This window comes from Balaenoptera musculus, chromosome 5 (assembly GCF_009873245.2).
Source record: "Balaenoptera musculus isolate JJ_BM4_2016_0621 chromosome 5, mBalMus1.pri.v3, whole genome shotgun sequence".
Classification (NCBI taxonomy): domain Eukaryota; kingdom Metazoa; phylum Chordata; class Mammalia; order Artiodactyla; family Balaenopteridae; genus Balaenoptera; species Balaenoptera musculus.
In genome coordinates this window covers 3,887,059-3,902,852 of record NC_045789.1, presented here as the reverse complement: position 1 = coordinate 3,902,852, position 15,794 = coordinate 3,887,059, and positions in this window count along the sequence as shown.

Here is a 15,794-nt window from a genome sequence, read left to right as displayed (position 1 = left end):
ATATAAAATTCTTTTTCTCTGAAAATTGGATTCTTTTCAAAGAGTTCCTGTACTCTTCCCTCTGTTGCCTAATACACCTGAATAAGCTGTTTTCTTAGGTAGCATTCAAAAGGTGTCCCCTCCAAGACTCCAGTCACCTGGCTACTCAGTCAAAACTAATTTAGGTGCTGCTGTGAAGAAAATTTGCAGATGGAATTGAGGTTACTAATCAGCTAAGTATAAAAATAGAGAAATTAATCTGGGTGGGGTCAGTATAATCACTTGTGCCTTTAAGAGCATAAAGGGAAGGCAGAAGGGTCAAGTCAGACAAATGCCGCAGGAGAGGAAGTGGACGGAGGGATGAGGCAGAGGGAGTCAGAGAGATAAAGTGTGAGAAGGACTTGATTAGTCATCGCTGGCTTTGAAGATGAAGGGGACCATGAAGTAAGGAACGCAGGAAACCGCTACAAACTGAGAGCAAACACCACTGACAGCTGCAAGGGAACCTCAGTCCTACAATCACAAGGAACTGAATTCTATTGATAACCTGAATGAACCTGGGACAGGATTCTTCTTCAGAGCCTCCAGAAAAGAATGCTGCCTGGCTGAAATCTTGATTCTGGCCTTGCAAGACCAAGCCAAGAAACAGCTGAGTGGGGCTGTGCCCAAATTCTGACCTGTGGAGACTGAGATAATAAATGGGTTTTGTTTAACCTGCTCAGTTGGTGGTTGTTTGTTACAGCAGCAATAGAAAACGAGTGCAGCTAATGACCAATTAAATAACATTGCAATTTTTACTCCCAATTAAGTCTTTCTTGCCCTGTAGGTGGAGTCTTCATTCAATAGTTCTTGATTTCAATCTCAATTTGTCTAAACTTTATTATGCACCATGCTTAATGCATTTAAATTGATAGGTGTTGTCTCTCCCTTCACAACATAAGAAAATCACTGTCTGTGCAGTGCAAAATAATGAAGTTCTATCACTGATACCATTGGAAGAACAATGATCTATGAATTGAAAACATTATTAAGTGGTAAATATAAATACCAGTTAAATGCACCCCACCATAATCTGCATGGGATTAATTATGAGTTTATCAAGTACCTCTGGCATCACTTAAAATTCCTTGGAATCCACTAAAATAACCCAACTTAAATGGAACTAAAGTCTAAAGTATAATTTGTAAAAAGAGCAGAACTTATAGTGAGAGTACAGCTTTTATCATTTAAGCAAAACTTTAATTTTTAAGGTTTTAAAACACTAAGTGGTTTTCTCACTCCCTGGCAACAGAGGTGAAACATTTTGCATGAACATGTTGAAACAGAAGCATTACAGCTTGAGAATGATGTGTATAATGCTTACATTCTGAATGCAAGGAGATTGTTCCATGACTGCTCAGTTCATTCCTGGGTTTCCTATCTACCTTTAGTTTTTGTTAATCTTCTGATTCCTGATTCTAAATCCAAGATGCTACTAAGTATGATAATCTCTTAAACATATTCCATTAATACCCTAGTGGCCACTAGGAGATGAAAATGCTTATGTTATTTCTTAACCATCTTGAAAGAAAAGAACAAATGATGTCTGACTTCATCTATTTGGAATTAATTGACTGTCTAATGGGCCATTCTATCTTTAAATATAGTTCACTTTGGGTTGATTGGCAAATAATTAACATGATGTCGTCTATAAATGGCAGCATTCCACATTCTCTCATATTCTTGTGTTTCATTCTAACATAACAACTTGCCTCAGCTACATTTTTTTTGCTGACTGGGAAAGTCACGGCCCAGTGTTGCTTTTGCAGCACACTTAACTCTTTGGTTTTGAATAAATATTAGTCATTCCAATGGGAGAGCATAATGACAATGCTAAATGCAACGGCAAATCAACTATACCTTCTCTGAGTAGTCAAAAAATAGTTAAGATGGTTCTTCCTTGGTGCAACAAGATAGACACCTGATTAAAGTAGACATTCCTAATGAGCTTCAGATGAGCTGCCAGGTGAAGTACAAGGTCCTATTATAAGATATTATATCCTATTTGGATATGATGTGAATTTTCTTGAGTTAAGGGCAGTAGGATGTAATGAGAGCTGACATTGGCAAGGATTCAATTGTTAAAATACCTGATTTCTTAACTGTATATTTAAACAATAAGATGCTGCCAAAACATTGAATCACAAGGTTTAAAAGAAATCAGCTTGTTACATACTTGGTCTTTATCTAGGAATCACAGGGCCCTGAAACAGTGTGGATAATGGTTAAAGACTTGGGCTAGGAAGCCAGTCCCATCCAGGTTTGAATCTGTTTCGCCACTTTCATTAGCTGTATGATAATGGTCAGGTTATTCAATCCCTCTGGGCCCCAGTTTTCTTGTATTTAAACCAGGATGGTACCTACTGCTTAAGAATGTTATGAGGACTAGATAAGACATGGTGTATAAGGCACATAGCACCATACTTGGTACATAGTACCTGGAAAATGGTGTTTTTCAACACTGTGATCATTCTTACTACTATCATGCTGTTGTGATAGAAAGAGAATTTTTTTAGGAGCTGAGTCACTTTTATATGACATAGGGCAAGTCCTTTAGCCACTTGGAATATATCTTTTCATCTCTAAAAAATAGTAAAACCACAAAGTCGACTGTGCAATTTAAGTGACATAATGTAACAGGTGCTCAGTGAATGTTAGTTTCCTTATTTTTCTCCTCTGGCTTTTTTTTTTTTTTATCACGGTCCATCACTGATGCTAACGTGGTACTTGGTGGTGCACTTCCCCTCCGAGGTAATGTAATTGCATTTTTCACAATAGAAATATTGGGACCCAATTCTTAACCAAGCAATGGTAATGCTAGTAATTTATGCTACTATGGTAGATTTCATGACTCATATATTTGAGGGATCAGTCCTTTCAGAAATTCTTCCATGTTGCTTTCATGGATTTGCCTTTGGTAATTTACACACTTTCTCCAAAGAATTTTTGCCATTGGCTAATAGTCCTCTCCATTTACCCAACACCTCCTACCTTACCAGTCAACTTAAACATTCCTATGAATCAGTCACTTAGGATCTGTCAAGGAGGGAGAAATTTCCCTCTACCCTTCTAAGTTCTTCTGGCTGGTCTAAGAATTCAGTTGACATGAGACAGATTAACAGGAGGAAATCAAAGTTTAACGCCATGTGTACATGGGAGAGACCCAGGAGAACTGAGTAACTCACCAAAATGGCCAAAGCCCTCACCTTAAATACCACCCTCAGCTAAAGACAAAAGAGGATGTTGATGGGGGGAGGGGAGAGCCAGTTATGAGAGGTGACCAGAAAAAGCACAGTAAACAAGGGTATGGTTGTTACACAGGTTTCGATCATTGCCTTCTTCACTGAAAAGTTTCTACAGGTTTTGTCACCGCCTCTTCCTGGTGCATCAAGGGAGATACCTTTACAAATGGAGATTTCCCTTGTAAATGTAAAAGTTCCTTACAAAAGTGTAACTCCTACTTGGTTTGCAGAGTTTTTCCCAAGTTTTCTGTTCCTTAGAAAATAACTAGCTTAAAATAATTAATATTCCACAGAGACATATTTGGGGGTGGCAGATTCTGTGTCACCACAGATTCTAATCCTACAGTTGTTTGACCTGTTTAATTCCAGTGACTTTCAAACTCCATTACACACACACACACACACACACACACACACACACACACACACACACCTCATCTTGTTTAAAACTAACTCATTCTCTTTCTTCCCAAACCTACCCCTCCTGCCACGTGTTTCTTCTCCATTAATATCACCACACAGTTGCCTGAGCCCGGAACTTCGGAGCCATCCCTAATTCTTTTACCACCATCCTTAGCATATCAAATCAATGACTGGACATTGTCAGGCATTTATAAAAATTAGCTCCCAAATCTATTCTCTCCTTTTTATCACCTTTGCTACTGTCTGAGGTTGAGCTTTATTATTTATTATTTGTTTTTTTTTGTTTGTTTGTTTTTAACCTCAACTACATTTAAACTGGACTCACTACTTCAATGGTCAAATTCCTAAGAACCACCCTTCACATAATTAGAGAGTAAACTTTGGACCTTAAAACTCTTTAGCAAATGCCCATTAACTTTAGGATAAAATAAAAATATTGCACAGTATACAAAGGCTTCACAACCACACCATAACCCTTCCCCTTTCTGTTACCATCTCTCATGAATATCCTCTGCTCCTATCGTGCTGAATCATTTCCTTTCTCAAATATCATTGCACTTAAAGCATCATGACTTGGTAACATGTATAGTCTCTTCCTAGAGCATTAGCTCTTTAGAACAAGACCCCTCTGTCTCTGTCTCTCTGTGTCTCCAAACATTCATGACACATAAAGCATTTTTAGAGCAAATAAGTGAATTATTAAATGAATATATGCATAGATGACTTTTAGTAGCCTATGGTGTTATACAATAATAAAAAGACAGGGTCCTTTGCTCTTCAATGTATTATTTTAGAGATTAGTAAGGATATACATTAATCTTTATTATAAAAGATGAATACTGTCTACTGAAAAAAAAATGCACAATGTGAGAGCTGTGAGTTCAGTTTTATTTGGGGCTTACTGAAGACTATAGCCCAGGAGATGGCCTCTCAGAGAGCTCTGAGGAACTGCTCCCGAGAGGTAGGAGGGGAAGTCAGTGCATATTATATATGATCTTGGTGAAGGGGATACATGCAGTCAAGCACACATCTCAGTAGGAGTTTGCTGCTGGTCATGAGGAGCAGATGTCACCGTTGATGATTTTAGTGCTTTTCTAGGTATGAGAAGATGCAAGAAATTGGGTTCATAAACTCTTCTCCCAAAAATATCTAACTATCTGAAGGCCTGTTCTGCCAGTTTTCCTAGAGCACAGAGTGCCTTATTACTGATCTCTGCCCTGAACTCCTTTCAGGGGGTGTTAAAGGTCAACAACTGCAGTGGTTAATGACCTAATCCTTGTAGAGCCAGATGGCGACTGACATTCTTTAGTTTGCAAAAGTAATAAGCTCCAAATGATAGATATAGATAAATTGTCAGAAGCTTGAAAGGAGAGACTATTTACTCTTTTCCTGGAAGATAAAATGATAAGAGAACAGAAAAGATTTTGGAATGAGATATTTGCGTTCAGCCTTGAATGCGACATACACTATGATCATAAAAAAAAACAGGGGTGGATTTTTCTAGCACGACCCAGCTCCCCCTCACCCTCCCCCACTGTTTGAGGAGAGTGGATACTCTGTTGGGTAAATGAGGTATTGAAATTGTAAAAGAGAAATGGGATGTAAGGCAAGTTGGGTTCAGATTGTGGATTCCATTAAATTTTATGCTAAGGAATTTGAACACTTTTAGGTAGGCAGTTAAAATAGCTTTATGCCTCATTCTGACAAACATGGCAGTTTCTCTGAAGGAATCAATTAAATGACATGGTAAAAAAAATGTATAGTTTCGCACTAATCGATAGCCTAGCATTCTGTAATAAACATTTTGTCCCTTGAAATTCCTCTTACTGCTTGTCTCTGACAGGTAGGGGCTGTTTCACGTGTCTCTTTCCTCCCAGACTTTCTGGGGACTTTTCTTCAGTTAAATTTTACAGGGTACAGAGGATTCAACCCCAGTAAGATTTCTTTAAACTTCATACACAATTTTATTCCAAATACATTGACACCAAAAACACCATCCAGCTTTGTTTGAGACTCAAAAAGTCTAAGTGGTTGTGTTAAAAATCAGAAAGATGTTTGTATTCTTCGTGCCCTAATACTGCCACTACCTTTCCACTAACTTGGATGAATTCAACCAGCTTCTTAAACAACACTGCCACCTCCATGACCTAAATATAATTCCTTTACAGCATGTCGGCTACATGTCTTAGGTGAACCTGCAGTGATTAAAATTTAATGTGTATTCTGTCATTTTATCCATGTCTTCTTTCTGTTTAATCAGTCTGTTACATTTTGATGTTGAGTAAGTGAATAAGATGCTGCTTTATTAATATTTCCCAGTTCATCAAGCATTCTAAGTGCAAAACGAATTCCAGCTTGCAAATCTAAAAGAAATACAAGACAGACTAACTGCTGGAAATGGGGCTCGGGGATGGGGACAAGTGGGGGGAGGGGAGGCTTTTTAACTCATGTTCTACTAGAGCCAAGATTGGAACTTAATTTCCTGCATGAGCGAACTATATTTATAACAATAACTAACATTTACTAATTCGTATATACCTGAAACTAGTTATGTTCTTTAAATTCATTGTCTTTTTAACACTCATTAATTCTAAGATGTGGGTACTATTTTTAGACTAGCAACCAAGGCTTGATTGTAGAGTGAGTTTTCCCAAGGATGCTCCATATTTATATCCCCCTATTGATGCTTAGAGCCGAGGCCCCCAAGACCTTGTGGAAACCAGGTTAGAATTTGTATGATTCCTGCTTCTTATACCTTTTGCCTTTCTACCCTTGACTTTGAACCAAGATGCAAAAGGCTACAAAATATTAATATATTGTCTGAAAGCAGATGAGTTTTCAACAGACATCAGGCAGCCTACAAGGCAAATCTACCAAAACAATGACGGTTGCAGACTATAGCTTTAGCTACTATTGGAAGGAATTCCAAATGTTATCAGTTTGGAAATAAGATTAGTGCTTCCATACTATCTGTTGAATTACACGTGGAAACTTTAATGCAAAGCCTTATATGACATTAAAGTGCAAGCGTAGGCACAGGAAGAGGATGAATGGCAGACACAAAGTGACCCCATCCACATTTAATATAACCAGAGCAGGCTGAACGGAAGTCTGCAGTTTCCAGTACCTTCTGCAGCTGGGAACAGGTGTCTCTTCTTTTCAGCACTCACTTTCCTTGGCTCTGTTTCCCCTACAAAGCCATTTGGCAGATATATGTGTTGCAGCATCGAAAGGAGCTAAACCAATTTCTGAAGATTATACTGTATGAGGGGTTTCCAGATTATGACCATCACTGACTCAAGATTTGGGTGTTAAGATGCAGTAAAAGGTAGTACAGAAAGGAATTATTAAAGTAGGGTAAGTCTAATGGTTTTTGTTCTGTGATACAAAGAAGATTATTTATCAAGTTCATTAGGCATGTGAATGATAGTTGTAGGATGTAGATCTAGGTTCGTAAAAAATAAAGATGTCTTTGTATTTATCAGTTATCTATCTGGAAACATCACATATCCAGATATGTAGGTGAAAGTCCTGTAAATTAGGTTGTAATTCAATGATGCCAAGATTTTTTCCGTATAAAGACATTTGCATCTCCAATAGCATACTGATATTTTTTTTCTGGCACTTTTAAATGCAGAGATGCTGAAAATTACAATTACACTCTGAAAAAGAAATAGGTATAAATCAGAAGCAGTTCAAGAACGAGTCCAATTCAAGCTCCAAGCCATCTTTCACGTCACTTTTATTTCTATTTTAAACTCATTGTTCTTTCTTAGACACAATCATTCACATAGATTAGCTCTCTGATGAACCTGCAGTGTCACCAAGTGCAATATGACCAACTCTTAGAAGAGTTCCTTGTGTGAAGTTTATCACTCAATGAAATATTTATATATTCAATTACCAGTGTGATGGGTTTAATTAAACCTTGTAGAACAACTAGAATATCTTGTCTTCTTTTGCCTTTTTGGTAATATTGACAGAAGTTATAAAAATATATCATACCCCAGAAATATTGCATAAAGACTTCACATATATTCAAGTTAAGGTGGTCCTAATAATGCAACTTATTGACTATATACATACATGTCCTAAAATTGCTTTCATAACCACCAATATAAAGTTAAGTAATTATGTAGACCTCCTTAATACTTTTCTGTCCTGGATAAATTTAATTTTGCCTGTCTCAAAGAAAAATGTTTTCCTAAATTAAATTCATTCATGAAAAACGATCAAAGCAAGAATATAATTCAATTACATTTCTCAACTTTTAACCTACACATTGCATTTATTTTCTTCTAACAAATGTTATCACTATAGTAGAAAAGTGTACCTCTAAATATTCAGTTTTCTCTTATACTCTTTAAAAACCTGTAAAGGTACAAGCCTGTTGAAACCGTAAGCCTTTGATGGATACCAAAAGTCAGCTTTTATATTTTAAATTACTGATGAGTAACTATATGTCGTCTTGTGTATTATTTAAAACATTCATCTCTTCAGTAGAAAGAAACAAAGAGAAGGTAAGCAGTGAGTGAAAATGGATAGCAGAAGATTTGGAGATTTCAAAGCCTGAAATCTGTCTTCCTGACACAATTTTAAAACTCTGTTGCTCAATTACTGTTTTAGAAAGGAAGAATAGAGTCGTTTTGAAACTAATATTTTGTGAAAACTCAGGCAAAACATCTATAAAGTGATTTCTTTCTAAAGATACTCTCATTTGCTAGAGGTGAAAACTTTTTGGCAGATTATTTTTATTGATGCCTCTATATATGGCCTTAAGATTAAATTCAGAGGCCCATGCCTCTGGATTGTGTTACACAGGAATTACGAGGAAATCCTAGTGGTACTCCTAGTAATTTAACCTGTGAAAATGGTTCAAGATAAACCTGTGCTACAAAGCTGTAAATTCCTGAACTCTTAAATGCAGTGTCTTTCATCACTGAAGTCTGGTGCCCAGATTCTCAATAAATTGTTAGTAGTGTGTGTTTTTGTTGTTGTGGTCGTGTTGGTGGTCCTTACATAGAGTAACAACCATTAAGTACTAATTACGTGCCAAGGACTAAAGATGTTTTTCTGTGTTTGTTTTGTTTGACCTCTCTAATAACAATACATTGCAATTAGCTACTATTATCCCCACTTTACTGATGTTGAAACTCAAAGAAAATAACTAAATTGCCCAAGTCACACAGTTTCTAGGCAGCATAGCACAAGTCAGCCTGCCTCCATAGGATGCTCTTTCCAATGCATCTTACTGAGTTGATGCATAAGGGCCACCCTAGTAATGCTCCAGTGTAGAGGGGACAAGAAGAGTTTGTCATTCTGATTAAATATAAAAAAAGAAAGAATTTGAAATAATCACCAGTAAGCCCTTAGAGCCATGCCTTAGTGAATCAAAGCCATCTACTCTATAGTACACATGAATCTGATTAATTTCTCAATAGCACAGTCTAAATCATGCCCTGTTGTTATAACAGAGCTAATACAAGCCATAAGGATAAACAATAGCAGTCTTAAGTAAGGGCAAGGTGCGGTATTAACTGATTTTATGATGGCACTTTTCTGGAATCCATAGACATGGGTTAAAGGGAGGGGGTGGTGAGGTTTAGTAAATTAATAAAATCTAGCTCTACTGCATTTCAGCCAAAGCTGAGTTTGTCTCCCAATCTGGTGAAAGCCATTGTCACCCCTACAAAATGCCACACACCAATCACTTCCCACATTTGTTTTCACACGTGCACCCTCTAACTGATGATCTGTCAGCAACATCAAACTTACTCTGACAAGATCTGTGAGTTTTATAAGAGCCTTCAGAGATTTGCTTATTTTTCTAAGGAGACCAGCTTCAACTCTGCTGATAACGTGTTTTCTTTTGAAAATGAGCAGACAGGCTGCTGGAATCATCCCAGAATCCACACCAACTGACAGCTCCAACTTTTTAGGTCCACAGTGCCCACTCTCCAGCAGATTTAACTTCACGGCCAGCTCGGGCAAGTAACAAACAATTGCAGAAACAGTGACAATGGAGACGGAGGGCTGTGGGAAAAGGACTTCACAAAAATGAGAAAAATAGAATGAGGATTTAGAGGCAATAGTAACGGCAAAGAAAATAGGTTGTGAGGGAAATCTTAAAAGATATGACTGAGACAGGTCTAAATAGAGTTACACAAAAAAAAATTTCTTGAAGAAAGCCATTCAGAAAATCATATTTTAAGGTTTCTTTCACAAGAAGAAAGGAGACAATATTTTAGGACTGATCTTGTGGTCAAGCAGCAGAGCCTCAGAATCCTTCTGAGCATTTTAGTCCTGGAAACCATGATGCAGTGAGCATGGTTAGTCCTCAAGGTACTAAAGTGCCACATTTCCTCTTTCCCATCTGGCTCACTCATGCCTGAAGTAGACCTACAATCACTTTGCTCCCTCCCTCCACATAACTAAAATGTCCTTGTATGTGCACAGCTCTGAGACCTTAGCCACCAACATTCAATAGCAGATGTATAAAAGGTCAGAGGTCAAATTGTCTTTGCCCTGAGACATGACTTCATCAGTTCTGATCACAAATGCTGTTGTCAAACCAACCTTGGGTCTGCCCACCCGACACGTAGCAAAGCCAGTCTACTGACACTGGGCTGTGGTGAAGGAAAGTATGGCGTTTATTGCAGGGCCCAGCAAGGAGAATGGGCAGCTCATGCTCAAAAGCCCCCCAACTCCCTGATGGTTTTCAGGGAAGGGGTTTTACAGTCAGTGTTAGAGAGAGGGTCATGGGGTGTGTGATCAGCTTGTGCTCAATTCTCTGGTTGGTGGTGAGATAACAGGGTGGTGTTTCAGGAATCTCAGTCATTAACCTTCTGGTTCCAACCTATCTGGGGTCTACCTGCCGGTGGTCAGCATGCAGTTAACTTCGTCCACCTGGTAGGGGTTTCAGTATCCACAAAACAGCCCAAGGATATGGCTCAGGATATTATCTACAGCCCTTCAGGAGGAGCTAAAGGTCTTTGACCTTGTTTTATGGCTAAACTATTATTATTTCGTCTTACTTTTTTTCCTATGTTTCTGAATTTTCTCACTTCTCTGATTAAATTTGCTCTTCGGAACTCAGGGAAGACCTAGGAGGAGGCTAAAGCTTTCCTGCAAAGAAGAGGCAGGGGACCTGGGATGTCTGTCCCCAAGAAGACCCCTCAGGGTCCTGCTTGGTTCCAATGCTATAGTTTTCCATCTCAGTCTTGCAGGACTCTCTCTAGCTGCTGCTCATTTGACAACCATGACATTCTTACATAGTCTAAGTGATACCAAAATCAATATCTCAGGAAGTCTTGAAGAGCTTAAGAAATCATAAAGTGTTCCTGTGAAATCTGAGGGGGTGTGTGCACTTGTTTCCAAAGCAAAGGAGTGGTCCCACCCCCCTCTGCTATAGCTCGGTAGTGGTGGGAATCTGTACAGACTGTTCTATGTACGTCAGCACCATGTATTTTTAGGCAACACCTGTAAGGCCCCTTCTTTGCCGTTGGATATTGACTCCCACAGTCCTTCAACTTCATCCCTTTCCCGTCCTCTTACAGCATCCCATCAACTATTATAAGCTGAGTTATTAATACTGTGTTTTTAAATTTTATTTAAGTTTCCATTTTGCATGGGAAAAAAATGGAGGAATTTTGTGCAAAAATCACTGAACAGGGAGAAAAGCACAGAAGATTTCAGACCCTGCCTCCACCCTGATGCAGGAAATGTTTTCCAAGTCCCAACAAAGTGAAGAATTTGAGGTACAGACTGAGGGATTTATTCCCCATGGATTCTGTGAGTGAAATAGACACATTTCGGAACCTTTGAAAGAATTTTAGCTCTGGGATCATTTCAACCTCCGGAAACACTGGGAGAGAGTATCCTGATTAGGTTGCCACGAAGAGATGAACATGGCAACAGCCAGGAGGACGTTTCAGTGGTCCTTTCACCAGTGGATGCTGTGGACAGAGCACCAGAGTCCAGGACTAATTTAACATAAGCAACAGACCCTGAGGTGACTAATGGAAATATTGGAATCAGTGTATTGCAGTTCCTGAAAGAGTATGTACAGGTTTCATTTAGGGAAATTTGTGCTAGGCTGAAACTTCATCTAAACAGCTACTATCCTAGACATAAAAACTTAAAATTCCCTTTAGCATTTAAAAATGAAAGTGAATTTCATTAAAAGTGAATTTTAATTCACTTTTGCACTCTCCATATTGGTCTCATTTACACTTGTTATTGTTTTCGAACCCATCATACTTTATCAGAACAAGGCAGACGTTAATAAACCCTCTAATAAAGATTGTTTAAATGCCAACTTGATTTAAAATGAAGATCAACGGAGAAAAGACCACCGCCGGCACCTGGGTTTTGAAAGTAGTTGGCAAAGACAGATTTAATACCACAACTGTGGAAAGCAGGATGGTTGTGCTTCCAGGTCCCATTTTGCTTGTGGCCCAGATAAGGCACAGAGGGGTTATGATATTAGCCCAAAGTCACACAGCCTGTCAGTGTCAGAGCTCAGATGGCCTGTGTTTAGCCCACTGGGCTGCACTCTCTGCCACTGTCATTATTTACTGCTTTTTTCATTCTCCCCGCCAATTCCACACCAAAATGGCTAGGTCTTGGTCAAGGAAAAGCCAGCACTGCTATAGGTGCTGCTCTGTGAACTTGTTCTCTTTAACACTCCAGGGAGAAAGAGGAAGTTTTCATTATTATTGATTTGCTCCTTTGCTGGCTGATGTGCTGTCAAGTGAAGAGAAAGGCAAGACCAAGAGTAAGGACTCAATCATTTCAACCCTGGCTCTGTCTGGGGCTTGGAGCAAGGGCCTCCATGTTACAAAGCTTCAGGTGTAAAAGGAAACTCAGAATGCCCATGTCAGCAGTGCTTGAAAACATCAGGTATTTTGTAATATTAAATTGGAAAGGATTTATCAAGGTTATATGATTTCCAGTTATTACTTGTATTATTAGTATTCTGACGCTTTAATACTATATTGACTGGAAAGCAGTGATTTGAATTCTTCAAAGAATTTTAAGTCATTGAAGCAACATGCTTATGGATTCACCGAATACTACTCCTCTTTTTTGCTTAAGAAACAAAGCATTCTTGCAAAGACACATGTAAAGGTATTTGCTTCAGTTTGGAAGAAAGAGTTTTTCTACTAATATGTCAAAAAGGTATATGAGACAACCCTCAGAAGCAGACAAAGATTTATTACCAAAAAGAAAGCGGTTTTGGTTTGGGTATTTTCATTTTCACGTATGAGTCAAAGTGCTTTTCAGCTTCCTAAATCAGAAGTACTAATAAAAGATGTAAAATCCTTGCTTTTATGACTGTGATGGCACTTTAGCAAAACTCCTCCTTGATGCTTGCTGAGGTGAAAATTCTTCTCTTCAACTGTAAACATGGTTTTAGATCCCTCTGATTATTTGTAGATGTGGTTTTGTGTTCATTTATTTTTTACAATTCATAAAAAATGTATAGAAACCTAAAACCCTTACATTCAATTCTTACATCTAAATGGACTCCTTTACTGCCTGCGCAGTCTGTGAAAATCAGATCCCTTGGCCGGGCACCTGCAGTGAATATTCACAAAGCTGCAGTTCACCAGGCCAACAAGAAATGGATCCTATGCAGGATTCCATTGCAAAATAAGCCTTGACTCCCTACCAGCCTGTCAGAGCAAAAAAGTAGTGAGCAGTTTTAGGGGCAGTGACAGAACAGCAAGAAAAATGAACCTCAGATGGTAGCAGGAGAATCCTTGAAGGATAGCTGGATCAAGAGTCTGAAATCTACTGCTAATGTTGAGAGTCTCCCTCTGCTAAGAATACAGATGTCTGGGTCTTTCCTAAGTCCTCAGTGCTGTTCTCTTATTTCTTTCTTCTTTCGTTTGTACTTTTCATGAATAAGATAACAGAAGTCAGGAAAAGAGGGTGACGGAAGAGCTTTGTTTTATTGCTTTTTTTTTTCTTTTTAAGAAAAAAGAAGTCCTGTTAGCCTTACCCCCTTTGCCCAATGTCTGTTTGTCCAACTGCAATACCCAGGATTTACTAACTCCAGTGAGTGAATTTAGAGCTCCAGCAGATATACTCTCCTTCTTGTGCGCTTGTGGAGCAATGTTATCAAATGAGCACAGTGCCATAAACAAGACAGATAAGTGCCTTCCATCACCCAATTACCCATGAGTAGGCAGAAAGCAGAGGGCCGGCAGACCGGATGGCAATCCTAAAGGACGATTTAGAGTCAGGTCACATTCCAGAGGGCTCTGGAGTCATTTGTAATTGGACTTGCTACCAGGTAGCCATAATGGTTTTTCATTTTCTGTCAGATATTTCAGGGAAAATTACAAGAGAAGTAATGTCTTTTAGTGGCACATTTCTACTTGACAGAGTTTAACATAAATGTTGAATATAGTAAGAACTCAGATGATTTTTTCATCAAATCAGTAAAACTCTTCTACCCAACTTTCCAGCTTCAGTAACTTTTCTACCCTACCTCTAACTGACCTCAATGTGTAAATAGATTTTCAAATTTGGGGACCAAGCTTCCCAGAATTGGGTGTCTTTTTTTATTCTGGTCTATGCCAAATTATTATTTATGTACCAGTTGGAACAAAGCTCTATCAATCAAAAGTAATGCAATCAAACTAGGAAAGCAGGTACGTAACCAGTCATCTAGTTTTTTATGTGTGTGTGTTCATATATGTGCATATCCATACACATAAATACATTATATACGTATATGATATGTTATGATATGATAGTCTGTATATACATGTTATATATACACTGAACACATTTATACATCCTTCCCCATAGCCATGTCCCTCTTTCCTCGCAAGGAAAGCAAGAAACCCCAACTGTAACACTTATCCACTCTACACAAACTATATGCTCCTTACTTCACTTCCTTAATCTTTGCGTTGAGAGACAGGTTCCATCTTACCCTCCATCTGTCATGTTAATAATATATAAGCAAAAGATATGTTTGATCTGTTTCATTCTCTCATGCCCACTCCTGGGAGGCCATTTTCCTTCTGCTTTGTAAAAAGCCAGCTTTTCTTCTCATCTGTTTTTCTGTGCAAGAGAGATTGCAGCTTTTTACAGAAGATCAAGGCTGACCAAATCATCAGTATGGAACTGAAGAAGAGGCGTGTATGAGATTGCTGGAGTTTTTTCATACAAAGGAATTTTGAGTTTCGGGAAGTACCCAGGGCCCAATAACACTTTCTACCTTTTCGAGAACTCAATGTATATGATGTTAACAACTAATATTTCAGCTTCGATTACCAGTCATAAAAATGGCTTTCATATGCAGAGTCAGAAAGACTTTGCTTTCACAGAAGGGCCGTCACCACTCATGGCTGGTAATGGTTTCAAGTGGACCAAGTGTATAATTTGTAGTGTTATCTGCTAAAAAGAGAGCAGACATGCGAGGTTGCACAGGGTCAAGATTTCAGTCCAATCAGTACGTAAGTTGGATACATCCTAAAAGCCCAAGTTGGTGTAGGGTGGTCCATCACTCATATCAGCATTCCAGAAAGTCATTGAGATTGTGTTTTTTTTTTTTTTTTTGAATGAGCTTCAGACAATGAGTGGTTCAAGGCAAACTGAAGTTGTGAGGGTCCATACCAGATAAATTATATTGAGTCACAGAGAAGCTGGTTTCCAAGGTGTCCTCAAATGACTATTGCAAAGTAATCAGAATAGTTTGATTTGATCCTGAAAATAAGAACTTGGGAACACAAAGTGGTTTATGGTTCCCATAAAGTTGGCCCAATTTTATCCACCAGCTTCATACCAAATCTCACCTGAGATACCAGATACATCTACACTTCTGGCAATAGCAACTCTGGAGCTTAAAGGGAAATCTGCAACTTAGAACTTTATTAAAATTGGTTAAGAGCATGAGTTTTGATATGGATGTGAATACCATCTTTGTAGTTTCTAAGTTATGTGACTTCAGTCAGTTTTTTAACTTGCCTGTGAATCACATACTAAAATATGGGGCAAAATATATACCCAATAAATGGTAACTTTTATAATACTGTTTTAAATAGATCTGTTTTAAATACCCCTAGTCCAGATCTAGCTGCAATACTAGGAAAA